This window comes from Acanthopagrus latus, chromosome 19 (assembly GCF_904848185.1).
Source record: "Acanthopagrus latus isolate v.2019 chromosome 19, fAcaLat1.1, whole genome shotgun sequence".
In the NCBI taxonomy this organism is placed as follows: Eukaryota; Metazoa; Chordata; class Actinopteri; order Spariformes; family Sparidae; genus Acanthopagrus; species Acanthopagrus latus.
This window is the reverse complement of record NC_051057.1, coordinates 8,438,681-8,456,735: the sequence shown is the minus strand read 5'-3', so window position 1 is coordinate 8,456,735 and position 18,055 is coordinate 8,438,681. Positions and strand designations below refer to the sequence as shown.

The 18,055-nt window shown below is 38.2% G+C and overlaps 1 protein-coding gene across 13 annotated transcripts in view; it reads right to left on the bottom strand.

Moving 5' to 3' along the window:
• The window catches only part of ntng1a (netrin g1a), a 270,500-nt gene that overhangs the window by 180,200 nt on the left and 72,245 nt on the right, over positions 1-18,055 (bottom strand). The window contains exons 4-5 of one of the 13 annotated variants that reach the window (XR_005071428.1): positions 1,474-1,589; positions 526-1,349 (exon numbers count right to left, since the gene is read on the bottom strand). The exons of 11 other annotated variants lie outside the window; for them this stretch is intronic. The gene's annotated coding sequence lies outside the window, so the exon portion shown is untranslated. Of the gene's footprint in view, positions 1-525; positions 1,350-1,473; positions 1,590-2,271; positions 2,387-18,055 lie in introns of those variants that run through there. One more of the 13 variants, XR_005071432.1, reaches the window with a different exon arrangement.

Genomic DNA, 18,055 nt, shown 5'->3' with positions numbered 1-18,055 from the left:
AACCCAATTACTATTCTCTGAAGAAACTTGATTTGGCCACATCATGTTTTGATGACTGGCCCTGGCCTAGTTATACATCTTCTCAATCCTCACACAATCTATGACCTGTTGAAATGCTCACATCACACAATATCTAACAGTATACAAAACATATGTAGATGATATTGTATATACAGTGAAGGAAGTTGAGATCAATTATTTCGGCAATTACTGTATCACACACGTGTCATTTAGTTCATCCAGATATGCAATTATGTAAAGTGAGGTCACACTAATTGAGCACAGAAGTGAGGCATGGCAAGGACAACCAAGTGGTCTATCAGACAGTAAAATAGCTGGCATTTATTCACTGCTGTAAGGCAGATGGAAAATGACATAATGATGGCCTGAGTCTAGTGATGAATGACTCATTCCACAAGTGTACGTGAAAGCCTGAATGCGACGGCTGTGAAATGCGAAAAAAAAAAGAAAGAAAAAAGGAGATTCAAAAAAGTATAATAATTTCATAAATATGTAGTTCCGAAACTCAAAAAAGCGCCCCTGACTAAAATCCACTTTGCAGGCCTGTGTGGTTGTATTCAAAGTGCTGTGTGTAGGAGTTTTTTTGTCAGTAAATCTGTATGAAATCAGCTTTAGGAGGTGTCTATAGTTACTGCATAAAGAAACCATACACAGAAAGCATAAAAAATTGTCTGTATTGATGTCATGTGATGCACTGGTGCCTACAAAGGATTTTTCCCATTAGCTTACGTTGACAAAGTAGCTGCAATTAACTGATAAATCTTTTTTTGTTTGTTTTAATGTGACACCCCCTACAAAATGAGTCACAATTTGATCCATTTGGTTCAGTAACAGAGCTACACAATTAAATTATTTTTTCCGCATTCAAATTAGCTGGGGGCTAAACCGTACATCTGCCAGAGGTGTCTACTGTATGGGCCCCACAAAGATCAGGGCATCAACAAAAAGATCACCGTAATGTTATACTCAAGAAGGTGAACTTTTTTGGCTTCATGTACCACAGGAATGAAATGGACCTCACCTCTGCATCCATGACGTCAGGTTGGTCTGGTTGACATACAACAATTAGTTTTATATTTATTATGAACAATATATAATGTAGCATGATTCAACAGACAAAACAATCAGATGTCCATATCTCTACAGGAAGAACACTTAATGTAATGAGTTATCTTGCATGTAGCCTGCTACCTAAATGTTAGCTAAAATGATAAACTGCTCATTGTCCTGAGGCATATGTAGAGATTTATATTCACAAGACATCCCATTGGTTGGACCATTCATTGTTTTCACAAACTCAGCTGTCTCTGTGTCCCTCGGAGGCATGCCTATTGCAAAGTAAGAGAGGTTGAGATTTAATTTGGTCTGATTTGAACAATTCTGGGCTATGCAACCGCAATAGCAAATATGTCATTTCAGAAAATGGTGTGGAAAAACATTAATCAAACATACCAAGCTACAAAGCGATGTTCCTTCCAGTATGTATAAACCATTCAGCACACAGAGAGAGAGACAATCATCTTAAAGCCTGGTGCTTTATGAGGTTTATAATGGTCACTGATCTCTATCTGCAGTGGGGAGGGAAGATGGAGGTGATTAGAAGTTGATGCTCCCGCAGGCTTGGGATTATGGTAAATATACTGGTTGTCTCTGGGGATCATTAAAAACAGCTTCCTCATCCCCTCCAAGTGACTGCTTAGGTTACTGGATCCTCGGAGGCAAAGCAAAACCCAGTAACAACTCATATCTGTTTACAGGGACAGAGTGTATGGTATATGATAGGGCTGACTTGAATTAGGCTTGAGAAGTTGTGAAGAGTCCTTCCTGCGGTACATCAAGTGTGCTTTTAAAGAGCTAAGTAAAGTACTCAGTATACAGGTCATGACAGACGGTTGATATGAATGTAATCTAGATGTGGTGCTTTTTTGCAGATAATTTGCAGAATTCCTCCATATTTCATTTTAAAACATGTTCTTTGTGTAGTCTTAATGTACGACTCAGAGAAAAACAGAAATATTAAATAAATTATATTATACAAATTTTAAATTACACTATCAGTTCATCTACAGCTAATCATGGCTCTTTAACAATTGATCTATCTTTCCCGTGGGCAAACTGAAAAGCTTTGTGTTTACTCAACCACTCCACATCAGGAGAGACTTTAAGCCGCACTGTGCAAAACCAACATGTTAAAGCCTGCTGAGATACACTGGGTCAATAAGCAAACTCCCACACTTGCCGTGATAGCAGCGAAGCCATACAACCAAGCACCGGGGTTTGCCCTCTGGGACATCCAGGCTGAGGCTGTGACAGCCTTCAAGCTTTCACACATTTCTCACCTTCAGCAGAGAAACTGTTAGAAAGGCTATGACATGGGATGGAAAACAAATAAAAAACAAAGTGAGATCAGAGAACAGTTCTCTGCAAGCAATTGGAGGGAGGATCAAATGCAAGAGGTTAAAAATCAGGCACCTTAAGAATCAAGGGAAAAGCATAATAGTTTTACAATATACAACATAATATATTACATAAAGCTGGTGAGGCGGACATGCTGGGGATTGAGGCTTGAGTTAGAGCAAATAAACGGTTTATTGCATTCCTTACAATTTCATTCTTAAGTTCTGGAAAAGTTAGCATCAATATTTATTGCAAAAATGTTTGCAGGGTTGTAATTCTTGTTGCCAGCTTTGATTGGCATGCTGTATCTTAACCATTGTGTTACACTGTGAAGGACAAGCCTTACAAGTCTTCAGTGACAGCTTATCAGATGCTTGAAAACAGGCTTACACCTCAAGTTATGAGTATAGGCATAAGAATAGGGTTTGCAGAATTTAGCAACTTAAAAAATAGAGGTTAAGTCCTCATGGTTGAGAGTTTTTTTTTTTTTATCACTGTTGGAATCATTATTTCTTTGGCTCTGTGCTGAACAAGAAAAAAAATTTGGGTAACATACAAGGAGACTGCAGGATTGCAAAGCTTCGCTTACATAAAAGCAATATACACTGTGCGCTGCATGTCCTTCTCACATACACAGAGACAGCTGAGAGAAAAACATGAGCGATCCATCTATCATTTAACAGATGTGATAAATATCATTGCATGACCTGTGCTCCTCCCTTGATGCAACTCTGCAGTGTGCTTGTCATCTTTGTTTTTTCGCGAGAATCCACAGATTTGCCTCAGGTGCATTTTTCATTCTCCGTTTCATTATTTGCTCAGATTAATACGAGCAATGGTATCAGCAGCGGCGTGGTCGGCTAAGCTGTGTCTAATAGGCTAGAGTCTAGACATACCCATACCAATTATCCACTGTAAATAGAATCCACGCTTTGGCTCAAGGCTTTGTTTATTCAATTCTATTCACTTCATATCCGCATGATTATAATTAAAGAAAATAAACACCTGCTTAGAAGTTGAAGGCTCAGAAATGGCACCTGGCATCAACATGTGTCATTCCAACAACATGTAGGTGTGCAGTTAGCATGTCCACTGTGATTAATTAAATGCTACACAGATTGAAAAGGAAATGTAATGGCTTAATTAGAAGAGTTTATTCATTTCTCACCTCATCCTCTGAAGCTTTGCAATTTTTTAAATACTTGTCTGAAAATAGAAAATATAAATAGTATAATTTAAATTCAATAATGAATTGTCTGTTTTCATGCAGCGGCACTTATTGAGTAAGTGCCACACTGAACAGATGGTGAATATCTTCTTTTGATAGTGAGCTTGAAATATAACTGAATGTAGATATTGTAGCTGTCAGTGGCCTTCAAACTGATAATGCCCCTTTAACAAATAGGTTTTGGGATTTAGAATTTCATCTGGAAATGTGACAAATGGAATGGTGACAAATTAAAGAAAAAAACGTAGGGATGACAGCACCCCCCACCCATTCAGAGGGCTCACTGAATGGTTTGATGAATATAAAATTGTTGTGAATCATATGCTATGGCCTTCGCAGTCACCAAATCTCAACTCAATTGACTGCCTTTGGAAGTTCTTGGACCAATGTTAAAAGAAAGGCAACCTAGACTTTATTTGTGAATGTATAGGAGTCAAACATTTGTATAAAAGCATAATTACGATGAAAGAGGCGCTTGTTTTTGTTGTTTTTAATGGAGTGCATGGGGCAGTCGCAAGCTAGCAGAAAAATCGCTATTTTTAAAACACTAAGAAGGCTCAACACAACATGAAACTTTGCTCGTAGTATCACCAGGGTCTCTACACATGAACACGAGCACTGAGAACATTGTTTGTGTATGTGATGCTTTTACACAAAGGTTTGACTCATATACATTCACAAATAAAACCTAGGATGCTTTTTTGCAAGAGTTTCACTTTAAGGCATTTTATGTAGTTTTTTTCTTTAATTTGTCACCCTATTTGTACATGATGGGCAGGGTATTATGTCATCACGTCAATGTCTCTGATTGTCAGAATGTTAGAAATGTTTTTAGGTTTCTCTATATATAATTTGTAAAGAACACAGGTAAACAGGAGCTGCTGATCACTCAGCAGGTGTTGAGTCATATGAAGCTTGTGTTATGAAGTAGCAATACAGGAAGTTTAAAACTTGTAAGGTCAGTATATTCACCTTGACTTGATTTATAGACTCATTCTGAGTACTTCAGTTACTAATTTTGACAAAACCCTCGACAATTCTCACTGTGTGATCTACGGACTGTTGTCAGTGCTTTAGCATTTCTTCATCAGTTACAACTGAATTCCACCAAAGTCCACTGATGTCAGAAATCATGAATGAGCCATAGACTTTACGTGAAACAGGCATACTGTCACAGTGACACAGCAGCTGTGAGTCAGAGACACACCTTCACCTCATCAGCTTGTCTTGCCTGCCCACTGATGTACCGCGACATTTGCTTACGGCGCAAAAAGAAAAAAAGTCTCAGCTGCCCGGCCACCAACCTGAAGTCATCACTGAGTCAACGGTACATTGCAAGTGACACAAAGTCAGAAACTAAAATCTCAGTATAGACAGGCCTAAATCTTTCATGAATTTATCATTTCTTATTCATAGCAACCCTCTATCCACAATTTCTTCTTTTTTTTTCACAGATCTGCAACTGACAAGAGAAGTCCTTGGTGTGTGACCTTGTGGGTGCAGTTAAAGTTGGATAGCGCAGCAGAGCTTATTCAAAACATCACTAGAGGAAACTGTTGTGACTGGGCTGTCCTACAGTAAGCCATGCTCTGTGTAATAGCAGGTAGCCATGCATGAAAAATATAGAATACAGATTAGATAAGTGACTATCACTTAAATGATTTGCCTGTGGGCTCAGGCATTGGGGGATTGGTAGGGCACATTACCTTTCCTAATACCAATTGCATCATATCATGGTCTAACCATCTGTCAGTGATTGTTTGTCTTTTCAGATTCATTTCTTTGCAGCTGGTTCTCAACACTTTCAAGGGACACTGAGTTTGATAGTTTCTATATCATTTTACTCCAAGTCCCTCTGTCCTTTCAATCACGCAGTTGTCTTTCCTTTATATGTTGCTGCCACCCTCCTCTTTTAAATGCATCACTTAGTCAGTGTCAGTTAAATTTATTCAGTGTCTATGATTACATAACTTATAAGTTAAGCCTTGAGCAAAAGACCAAAGGGGCCAAAGATCTCCTGCATGACCACACATATCATTTGTCTGTGACCTCTACCGACAGCTTGATTATACACACATTACGCCCGTATTCCAATACCCATTTAGTATACCAGAAAAAAAGATTCAGCATGTCCAAATACACAGTATGCCAAATGCAGTATGCCAAAATTACTAGGATGTCCTACTGCATCCATTCGCACAATGCAGAATGCAAACCAGAATGCTTTTCTGGCTATTCTGACCCACAGTCCTCTGCATAGCAGAAGATGCGTCACATTGACTGAGCCGCCCACAAAGCACAGACAGATAACAGCTCACTGACAGATGGAAGAAGCCATAATGACCGATGACAGCCAGTGGTGGAAATGCATGTTTCCCTCAGTAAAATGTTACAATTTCAGCCACTGATGACATTGCAAAGTATAATGCCCTTTTTACCTGAAATTACATACTACGGAGTGCGGCGGATGTATGAGCAAAATGGTCAAAGTTTAAAGTGTAATGTTATGACGAAGTGGTACATCCCATTTGTATGCATACTGCATGCAACAGCACACACTTTGTAAAGGCAGCTGAAGTGCGCACAAAAGGTTAAAAGAAAAACTATGCAATGTGGAATACATTACTTAAATTTTATTTCACTAAGCTTTACAGGCTATTATCCTGCATCCTCAGTATCCTCTCTTAATCGGTGTGGGCCTCTCACTTGTTTCAATCATGTTTTAATTTGCTACCCATTCCTCAACTCTGTCAACATCTCAAAGAAACCTTCAGCTCTGCAAAATAAATGTATTGTGAGCATGGTTCCATAATTATCATAGATAAACGAAACACGAAAAAAAATACTTGACACCGTATTAGGCCAAGAGAATTGTGATCTCTATATGGTTTAAACAATGGTGTCCGTTAGGTCTAGTGAAATCTGCTCACTTCAGCTGATGGGAGTATGGGGAAAGCAGGGGTGAAGTTGAGCTTTGGTTCTGATTGGAAAGAAGTGAGTCCTTGACTACAAAGGCACCAAAGAGCACCTGATACCCCGTAATTCCCTTTAACAGAACCTGAAAGACAGAAAGAGACAAGAGCAGCTGAACATAGGCCTGAGCAAAGTTTTCTAAACTTTTCTTTAAAGGGCTGAAGTGCTGTTTATTAATGTCAGTCAATCAGTCTTTACCAATAGGAGTCTGATGGGTTAAACTGTCCCCATTGTTAAACCTCCTGAACAAACACATTCCAAAACAACCACTACTATTTTGTCACTTTTGAGTGAAATCCAGAAAAAAAGACTCAAACACGTACCTGCCTGTTGAGGCATTTTCACACAGTGTATTTCCAGACTATTAAAACTTTATGGCCAGTGTAAACCTTTCCTAACATCTGGTGGAAATGACTGTGGATTCAAGAGACAAATGTGTGTTGTGAACACACTCATACGGTGCAAGCAGATTCACATAACTGAGTCACTTCTGGCTTTAATGTGGGCATGTGTTAACAAATTTAAGATGGTCTTCTTTGTCAATAGTTGCTGTAAAATGTGACTGCAGACCAAAAATCCTCTCAGGTAATCATGCTTTGGAGCTTTTGACTGTTTTTTTTTTTTCTTTTTTTTTTTTTTTAGGGTCAGCTTTGGAGGTCATTAAGGATTTCTGATTATGTTTATGTCACACTTAAGTGTCTTTAGCTAAGAAGGTATACACAATAAACAGTGACAAGAATGGCATGAACATGACAGTTTACTTCCAAATGATCAAAAAACATTTTCAGCAAGGATTGAGGTGTTCCACAAAATATTTTCCCACTTAATCTTAACCCTCCCTTTTAACCCCTATCACAGAATATAGGCCACTTTATCTCTCTTGGACATCATGTCAGTGAAACACTGCACGTCATAACTATTCAGATGATTTAGTTTCTAAACCCAGAGAAAAATCCCTCCAGTACTGCCTGGATGCCTTGTTATAGAGAATAACTTGGTGTATTTTAAACATCATTATCATGCTATTCAGTTCACTGCACTTACGCCTTGTAGATAAAAAGTGTTGTCATCCTGGAAGACACTGCAATTAACAAAGTAATGTATCATGGAAGAAAGTGGAAATATTGTGATAAAGATGACTAGAGTTTTACTGGCACTGCACAGTCCCAAGATATATTTATGTCAATGACACACTGACTGAAAAATGACCATGAATCATTCATAGTGGTTTATGGCATTTTTTTTTCATTCCCTATTAGGTAAGGTGAGGTTTTCATGTTATACCATTGGTTGTTCTCTGTAAGGGTTAGAAAAAAGTTGAGAGAAGTGAAAATGTTGTATTTGTATTTTTGGGTGATTCATGATTTAAATGATGGTGTTTCTAATAAGGTAATGCTTGAGGTAACAGGATTTCCCATTTGTTTTGTCTCTGTAGTCATTTGCCATCACTAAAACTGATCCAACAAAAATAAAAAGACACTTAATGCTAGCTAGGCCTTTCACTCATCAAGTGTTCATATAAAATAACTGAAAAGTAGCATCTTTTGGGAATCAACAGCTGCCATTGGAAACATTTATGTTTACATTTAGGGCATTTAGCAGACGCTTTTGTCCAAAGCCACTTACGATAAGTACATTTGTCACATGAAAGAAACCACGACATAGAGTAAAAAAAGAATGAAAAAAAACAATTGTCAAGCCTTCATCTGGGGATCACTGCTTCTATTTATCAATGATACTTTAAGTGCATAAGTGCTATGATTAAAGTTTAAGAAAACAGCACCCAGAGACTTGAAGATTATATTTTCTGACACAAAAATGTAGAGGAATCAAAATTTCAGCATGACTTTAAACCGCGTCAATGCACAGAAAGAAGCATGCATCTGCAAATTGGCAACATATTCACATTTTCATTGAGGGCATTTATCAGATGCTTTTGCACTTTTTTCCAAAGCGACTTACAGTAATTCATACATACATACACTGATGGCGACCCCTGAGCCACAGCTGCCCAATACAAATATGTAAGCTAACTAATCTTGTTATTGTTACAGATCAGCTATGGAGGATGCCATTGTTTACATCCTGCGCTGCTACGAGTGTGAGTTTCTCACCTGTGAGTAAATGCACACTTCTGTGTGGTGATACAGTGTGGGTCAGTAGAAAGAAAAATATGTATGTAATTTTTTTCATTTTACCATGTCTTATTAACGGTAACTGAACTAATTATTACACAACCTTTTATTGTACATTTGTATTTGATGTTTATAATACTTTGTAAATGTAAATAATTGCTGTGAAAATAATCTGTAAAAGCTTTCTGAATGGCCATTATAAAGTTGCAACTGACATTTGTAAATCTATACAATTATCAAATAAATGGTGAAATTACTATTCATTAAAGTTTAATCAACTATATATTTACCATGTATCAATGATGGTTATTATAAAGTGTTACATATTCCTTTTTATCTGAAACAATCCAGTTTGTATTTCAATAAAAACAGGTGGAGTTTGGCGTGGCAATGTTTTTGATTTAAAGTCTCTCTTGATCTTTTTCATTTCTGGCCTCGCCATTGACTTTGGACGTAGTCTAAGAATTGATTTGGAATCTGTAAAAATGATGTTCACAACAGCACTATTCCCTGAGCCAAGCATTGTGTTGAGCTGTAATGTATGTGGGTACCCTACCGTCTGCATGAATGACATTCCATCGCATTTGACAAGAATAACATGCACCGCTATATTTGCCAACACGTGTGTGACCTTCCATGTTTGGATGTATCTTTCCTGAGGACAAGAGTGCTCTCACAGTCTGAGGACAAAAAATGACAGCGTTCACGCTTAAAACTTACATGCCTACAAGCAGCAATGTAATCAAATTAACATCAAAACGTTATATCCCATTTTCACCTAATGTAGCTTACATAAAAACTTGAGTCTCTGCTCCAACAAAAATATATTGATTGTTCATTTAATTTTAATTAAGTAGTGACTGATGGTATATAAAAAATCCTGATGTTTTTTTCTTTTGATATAGAATGTCAGATTAACTCCAGTCCAGTAGCACAGTAGCTATCCGTGAGCTTCGTCATATCATACGTACAGCTGATGAATGCCTGTTAGCATGTATGCTCTGCTGACACTGAATAGCCTTAAGCCTTATGTCACACTTAATCAGAATCCCAAGCCTGTTGGGATTTAGTGTAAATACATAACCCCACAAGAGAAGTACAGTTGTGGATGGCTTGTCTATTATCTGAATGCATCTTTTCTTTGGCTTGTCTGATAATTATTGGTACATGTGCCACTTCTTTCACACAAAATATAATTATACTGGGAATATCATATCTAGGCTATGTTATTTGACATTGTCTGATGTTCTGTTCCATTTCGTTCAGTTCCGTTATAATGTATATAAATATAATGGCAGTGCTTGTTCTTTCCAAAATAGAACCTTGCTTCTGGTGTTTTTAAAACTTACAGGAGAAATGGAATTGTGCTGCTCATCAAGCTACAATGTAATATTAAAAGGTCTCACCACTGTCAGTCAAGAGCCTTGCCACAATTCAAAAAAGCCAAGATCATGCGGTTCACCTGAATCATAAGAAAACACACTACCATCAAATATTGTGATGTTCTCTTGACTGCCAACTTGGGATGAAAAAAAAAATTAATTAAAAGAAAACCTGACCCACACAGCCAAATAGGATTTTTAGAATAATGAGGGTTTTCAACTTCCTAGGGGATACTTGAAGAGAATATCCATGAACACTGAACTGAGACAGGGCTGAGTCAGGGTGAAACAATGATGGTAATATGCAAGCATCAACAAGGTCAATACAAACAGGATCCCTCTCTGAATGTCATATTAAACAGTGGATTGTTACAGTTCCAAAGGCAAACACCGGCATGCTCACCTGGGGTGGTGTGTATATGGCTGATGTTATGACATATTTAGCTATAAACAAAGAACTGGGCTTTATTTCCTAATACTGAAACATACAACCAAAACAACGACAGTATTGTAGCACTGGGACACAGGGCCCACTAAAAAGTTCACATCTCTTCTGTTTATAAATGGCTCACATTATGAGAATTCATGTTAAAATTTGGGCACATCATCTCTAATTCCTGCCTTATATTGGGATATTGGGATGGTGTTGCAATGTTTTCAAGGTGACTCAAGGGGAGTGTCCTAGAAAAATATCAATAACATTGGGAAGGGTCCTGCTTTTTCCCAACCCAATCATTTTTGTAGCAATCCCCTATCGATTTGGCTACAGACGTTAAAGACAGTCAGCCATAATTGTGAGTTGTCCATCTGTGTCCTATAGGGATTACACTGTGAAAGTTACTGTTTAAAAGTCTTCATCTGCAGCATTATATCCACATTGTTTATATAGTATTTCAGTAGGTCTTCATTAGGGCTGGGTATCAGTACTCAAACCCTTATACATATTGACCAAAATATCCCAGTGCCCGGTAGCATCAAATCATCTCTAGTCAAGTGATACCTGTGTTTTGATTTTACTCCCAGCCAATCACTGAAAGCTTTCTTTGATTTTATGCAGTGTGTGACTGGCCCACAGCCGCATCAGTTACCGCTTACAGAGTCTGTGGTGAAATCGAGTTGCAGTTCAGAGTGCCCACACGCCATTAAAGCGCTTGACCGTCTGTCTTGATTGCATTACACCTGTGGTGTTTAATAAAAATACATATGCATAAGAATTATTTCAGCAAAAAAACTGTTGGGTAGCACCTCATCAAGCAGGGAGAAAACCCCAGGGTGAATATCTGAAATGTACTGGCAACACCACCATCAGCTTCTCCTCAAGTGTACATGTTGGAACTGTTGATTACTTCCGGTAATAAGAAATCGAGAAAACCTTGGTTAATTACTCATCTTTTGTGCATAAAAACTGAACTTGAATTTTATCGAAACAAATTTGTTTTTTGGCAGGTTGTAGGCAGTATTAAATATAGTAGTGGATGAAAGAGGAAAAAAGAGAATTAAGTACTCAATTGGTATCAGTATCACTTTAAGGGTACTGGTATTGGTAATGATGTCATATCTTTTTAAATAACACCTAGCCCTGGTCTTCATTCTCAATAAACGATCAATTGTATCAAGATCCTTACAGTCCAAATAAGTCACATTTACTATAAATTCGCTGTGCTTCAAACATTCATCAAGTGTTTTATGAGAGCATACACATTTGTGGAGAGGCTGTGACAGTGTCATGAACCAGCCTTGGGGATAATCTGAGTTAAATTAGACTGTGGAAACAGCCGCAGCTTTAAGCCACGTTTTGAATTGGGGAAACTCATATTTCTGTGGAATGTATGGGTGCCAGTCTAATGTGCTGTCCTCACAGATAGACTGAGATTGCACAGTACATGAGGTAGAAAAAAAAACACTATAGCATGCTGGTTCATCAGCAAAATAGGAAGTCCTCAAACTAAGTTTGCCACTCGTGGTTCAGCTGGTGTCTTGGTAATCAGTTTTGTATTCTGGTGAGTGAAATATGATGTATGAGCATCTGCTTTCCAAATGAGTTTACACTGGAGTCAGGGCCCGATATCTCTGGGCAAAGGTAATCATTTCTTGTTCTGTCTTTTAAGCTAGGAGATGGAAGAAGGTGCAGCAGAGGTGGGAGAGAGCCAGATGGATATTACGCTGACTTTTGAGGAATGGAAGGCAAACAAAAGGGTAACGGGGGAGGAAAGCAAACTCAATCTTCCATTTCAGAGTTTTTTTCCTTTATATCTGTCATTGCTTTCATGTGCAGTGTCCTAATGACAGGAGGTTGGTAAACAGAAAGGTGAAGAACAGACTCTCCAATGACATTTTTCTTTTCACGTGAAGCATCACAGCACATGCCAATCTCACTGCAACCACACAGAAGATGAGTGATGGCTAAAGAGGGGAAGAGGAAGAAAAGTGAAGATTGGTGTCCTGCTCTTCTACTTATCCTTGAGGAAGTCTTTATGAAGTGTATTTTCAAAGGTTATTCTGATATTGCAACTTATTTTTAATATTCAGAACTCTTCAACCACTGGAACACCCAGCTAGAGGCCACCACAGCTCAAGTAAATGGCAAGAACTGGGACCATATATCAAAAAAATTTGAATGTTTTCCTGATGTTTTTTTCAAATAAGAAACTCATGGATGGGGCCGGGACCTTGGTGATTAAGTGACAACTTCATGGCTTGTTGGTGAACTACAATAAGAGCAACCACATAGCTTTTCTAAAATTTGACCATTGTGTTCTGTTTACTACCCTCTAATATTTGGATATTATTAGGACGGGGTTACGGACGGACGGACGCCAACCTCACCCGCTATCGTCGGATGGGGGGAAAGAGACGGTCGCAATCATCGGACCGGGGGCGGGGGGCGGGGAGGACGGACGCTCGCTCCCTCATCACCCTCACCCGCTACAAAGCAACTAACGTTGAAAATTAGTATAGTGGTGCTGAGCTAGCAGTATAGCGGCACTGTGCCACCGTTCCATTATCTGGGAAGAACACTAGTCAGTGTTCACAAAAGCTGAACTCTGTGTGGACCATTAATGTAAATTAATTGTACAATTTTAAATCATGGTGTTAAAAGATATTTGGGCTGGCACACATCTGTCTATGTGAACTGAAAATGTTCAAAGAGCATATCAGAGCAAAAACTAAGACATCACATATACAGACCTCCATGATAGAATTTTCATAGGAATTGAATTTTGTTGCCTGAATGCTAGTCTGGTAAATCTGTTTAGGGGAAGCATGATGGGGATCACCAGATGTCTGTAACTGAGCTGGTTCCAGCCTCAGAAGATTGAAACAAAATTAGCGAGCCAGAAATACTGAAGAAGGACTGTTACTGAATGTCTTGGTTTTAGTTAACTGAATGGGTTAATCAGCAAAATCATAATATGGGAGCGGGGGTCATATGACCTCAGATTCAACAGCAACCTGACATTGTTAACGTGACCATGAAGATAGCAAGTCATAGACATTCAACTTCATCACATCTTCAGACATGCAGCATGATATCTATGTTAATAACTGAGCAGGAAAAGATCAGTTGAAGAAAACAGGCATTACTGTTTTTGGAGGGTATTTTAGACAATACTGTTGCAACCTACTGAAGAAGTCTGCCACTGACTTGTGAATAGCCCATATTTTATGGATGCTGTGGTGTTACATGCCGTCTCTGAGTTCTTTGGATACACAAGGGCCTCAGTCTTGGGTTTGACTGTTAAATATTGCATTGTGACGAACCACTTCTCATCTGCCATGGTCAAGGAACCAGCGACAATTGTGGCTACCTTATGAATTCATCTATTCTGCTGCCTTCAGGCATGGCTGGAGTCTACACGTGCTGTGTTAAGTGGATGCTGTGGGAGGTGCGCATGCAGGAATAGGTTGGACGTCCAAAAGCATTTTATCAAATTCAAATTCCAAAATGGGACCTACTTATCAAATCTGAGTCCTTCCAAATCATCTGCTAGATCTTTTTAGGCTGGATTTCCAAATATTGGAATAATTCAACATTTTTAAACTCTCCTACAGATAGTCTCTGTTTGTTGCCTGGCAAGATCACTGTGAACAGGCTTCAGAAAGTCCTTGCTCCAAGTTACAAAATAATCCTGCACATATCTCCCTGTAAAACCACAGCCTTACATTTTAACACTTTGTTGAAGATGTAACACAGTGCATATTGAGTCTACGAGGTTTTGTTTGGACATTTGGTCAGGGCCTGGACAGTTTTCCCCCCATTTTCAGTCAATATGTTAAGCTAAGCTAAATCCTGTTTTGCAATTTCTTTTTTTATGGTAAGTGCTTCAGTATTTTGGATTTTATGGCATCCACTAAACAATAATCTTGCTCTTACTGTGCTGTGATGGTGATTTTATGCTCATTCAAGTCAGCACTATTTTCATTTGAAGTCATCAGAAGTCCAGTTGTTTTTTTAAAATACCAATTAAATGAGAAAAATTACATTATTTCATCAAATGCAATGACAGTGTTATTATACTACTGTTATATTACTGTGCCATGGCCTTCAATGATGAAATGGGGTTTTTGGATGAGGTGACTTACGTGAATCTTCTCTGCTGGGTTAATCCCTCTCCATACATGGGGATGAGAGGATAGTCAGGACAGTAACATTTTAATTTGGAGATGGTACAGTAGAAACATTGTTTTAATGTTTTCAGAGCTTTACAGGAAAATCTTCCTCTAAGCTTCGGCCACACAACAAAGCTATTCCTTTGATTCTGAATTACAGTAAAAGCCTTCTTCCTGTATCTGACATGGAAGACGATTAAATTTTGTCATGCTGACCTTACATCGCCCTCTAACTTTATTTAAAAGGAACCTGGCACAGCCCTGGAGGCCGCTTAGGGCAATAGTTAAATAATTTCTTTTGTATCTGAGGTTTGGGCAAAAAAGCCTTTTTGCAATGATTTGATTAATGTCCTATGTGTGTCACATGGTCCTAAGAAAACTCATGAGTGATCTCACAGATCTCACAGATTCGTCTCATATTTTGAACACAATTATTGCTACATATGTCTTTCTCTATTGCCTGCCTCTTTACTCGACCTTCTATAACTAGGTCAACACCTGACTGTGAAGCATAAATACACTGAGGCCCACATGTTGCCCTTACCCATCAGCCCCAAATGTCCAATATAATCCCCCCACCTTTGATCATGATTTCCTCCTAATCCGGTTGAAAGTGTAAGGTGAAGACAGCCAGAGGCAATATGTCTGCAAAGGGAGGATATCTGCTTCCTCTTGTGGAGAAACGGTGTTAATTACCTCTATTCCTCCACTGAAACTAACCCGAGTGACCAAAGTAAAAGTTAAATCTCTGATTGGATGAATCAGCAGCACAGACTTGTTGAGTTCTTATTGATCTCATTGAGCTGGGGGACACAGCTGGAGAGGCGGTGGATGCTTGGGCTGCATCCTTTCTATTCAAACTTCATTATATCTGATTAAAGTGACTTTGCGACGGCGCATCATCTGGTCACATCAGATGAGTGGATTAGCATAAAAGGAGGGACTTTTTTTTCTTTTACATAGACTGTGCTTTTAATCCTCACACCATACATTTTGCATGCAGAGAGTCCCTTACACACACACACACACACACACACACACACACACACACACACATAACCACAATCACCTGCTGCATTTGCAAAGATGTGACCTTTTGTTCTTTGCTGGTTAAGCTGATAAAAGACAATGGACAATGACAATGACATTAGAAGTAATTTCAAAATACTTCATGAAATGTGCTTGGGGCCTTAAACCTGCATTAATAGATGTCATTGACTTACACCTCCAGTAAAATGTGACAGGATAAGTGGGAATAGATAATAGACAGATGGACCTATCATTCCCATTCAAGTGTATTCTATTATAAATGTCTGAGATATTTCATATTTACATTTGCAGCACAAGCAAAAATTAGTTGGAGATATTTCTCCCATAATGCATGTTTTTTCTTCCAGCTGCTTCTTGTTCTTTTCTTTTCTAAACAGTTCCTTTGCAGGTCCCGCATGCAGTATAAATTCATCAAGTACCTGTGTGAGCAGCAGTAGACTCATCCTTTTTCTCAAACTCCTGACTCCTTAGCACCTCCATGACTCTCCACAGACAACAGAACTTGTATTAATCAAACAAAAGGCAATCAATCATGGTATCAATTTCACAGACTAACTCATATTTAGTGATTCCTTTTTGGTAATAATCAAAACTTTTTGACCAATTTTGTAAATATATACCTGCATGTCTGATATGATGCTCATCCTCTTTGATCCCACAACCAGACAGATGAAGCCCTGTCTCCCAAATGTAAGTTTTAGACACTTCAAAACAGCTGCTGACTCTATGTCTTAAACACCCATTAGTCCAAGAACTTCATATTGTATTCAGTATTGCCGACACATGCTACAGAACTATGGGACGTGCCCCTTCGATCACATTATCCAGCTATTGTTCATTTAAACTGGCTTCACAGACAGAATTGCAATATTAACTTTACCCATTTAACAACATAGTCGCTATTGATTGACTTAATTTGGTGCAGAATGGCTCAGCTTCTGGATTGAAGTGATGCCAATTATGTCAAAGATAATAGTATTCAAACCAATTAGTCTGCACATGCCATAGTTGCAAACATTCAACTTGAAAGTATGAGGTCAAAGCTTAAAAAATATAGATTTTTTAAATCTTGAGAACAGAAAAAAATGTTCATAAACCAAATTATATTCACATCAAGACTGAAATTCCTTAAACTCCCATTTAGTCTAATCCATTGTGGTAGGAGAATGTGAGAGGAAATGGCTTAATTATGAAGCTGAGATGATGACAGAGCTACTTAGATTGGCTACTATTATATTGTTTCATAACATATGTTAGACCCTTCATGTAATAGCAAACTAGCTGAAATGTTTTAATGTTATCTACCACAGCTACAAAATATTTTAATGATTTTTATTTTTATTTTTTTTAAATTCTACTTGATTGTCTGAAGAATTTCTGAAGCATTCTGTGTTTTTTTGCATAGAAAAGTGGTCAGAGATATTTACTATCAGTGCATGTTCTTTCATTGTAACCATGACAAAATATGTTAAACATGACACAATTACCAGAGCTTTTATATTTCAAAATCAAGATTAATACTATGTATAATGTGCAGACCCCTTTATTTCAGCCCCTCAAACAGACGAATGTATCAGAATGGGACACTTGTTGTTCACTACAATGTGGTGCCGTATATACACTAGAAAAGCCGGAGGTTCACATGCTTTCCACGTGCTGAAAATGTTTGACCCCAGGTTTGTGCTACAAAGCCACAATGGGGAATGTCTCAAACCAGAGGTAGTAGACAGGCTTGTCTTCTTGGTTAAAAAATGTGTTAAAAACACTTCATGTCCTGCACAACTACCACCATGTCATGTTTACTACGCAATGTAATGTATACAGATGTTTAATTTAGTTAACATATCTTCAGGGATATAAAATACTTTTTGTAAACAAAAGGCACCTTTTGCAAAATAAAGTATTTAATGAAAGTCATGTAAACACTTCATTAATACCAATATGGAAACTGATTTGTTATCATAATAGCGAGTAATCTGACATGTTTAATTTATGTTCTAAAAAGCATTGTATCAGAAAGGGACAGATTCTTTTCAAAAGGATTCACTTTATACACTGTGACATTTGGTTGATGAGGAAGCCCTGTCCATTGTTTTAAGATGCACATACATTTTAAGAGGATTTGTGTGTAGTAGCCTGTGTGCAGCAGCCGTTTCCTGAATGGGATTTCTGCAGTGTTTTTGTATAACTGTGATCTCTGCCCTCTGAAGCTGGCTTGCTGTCTCCTCTCATAGCATTACTTCAGGACCTTGCAAGAA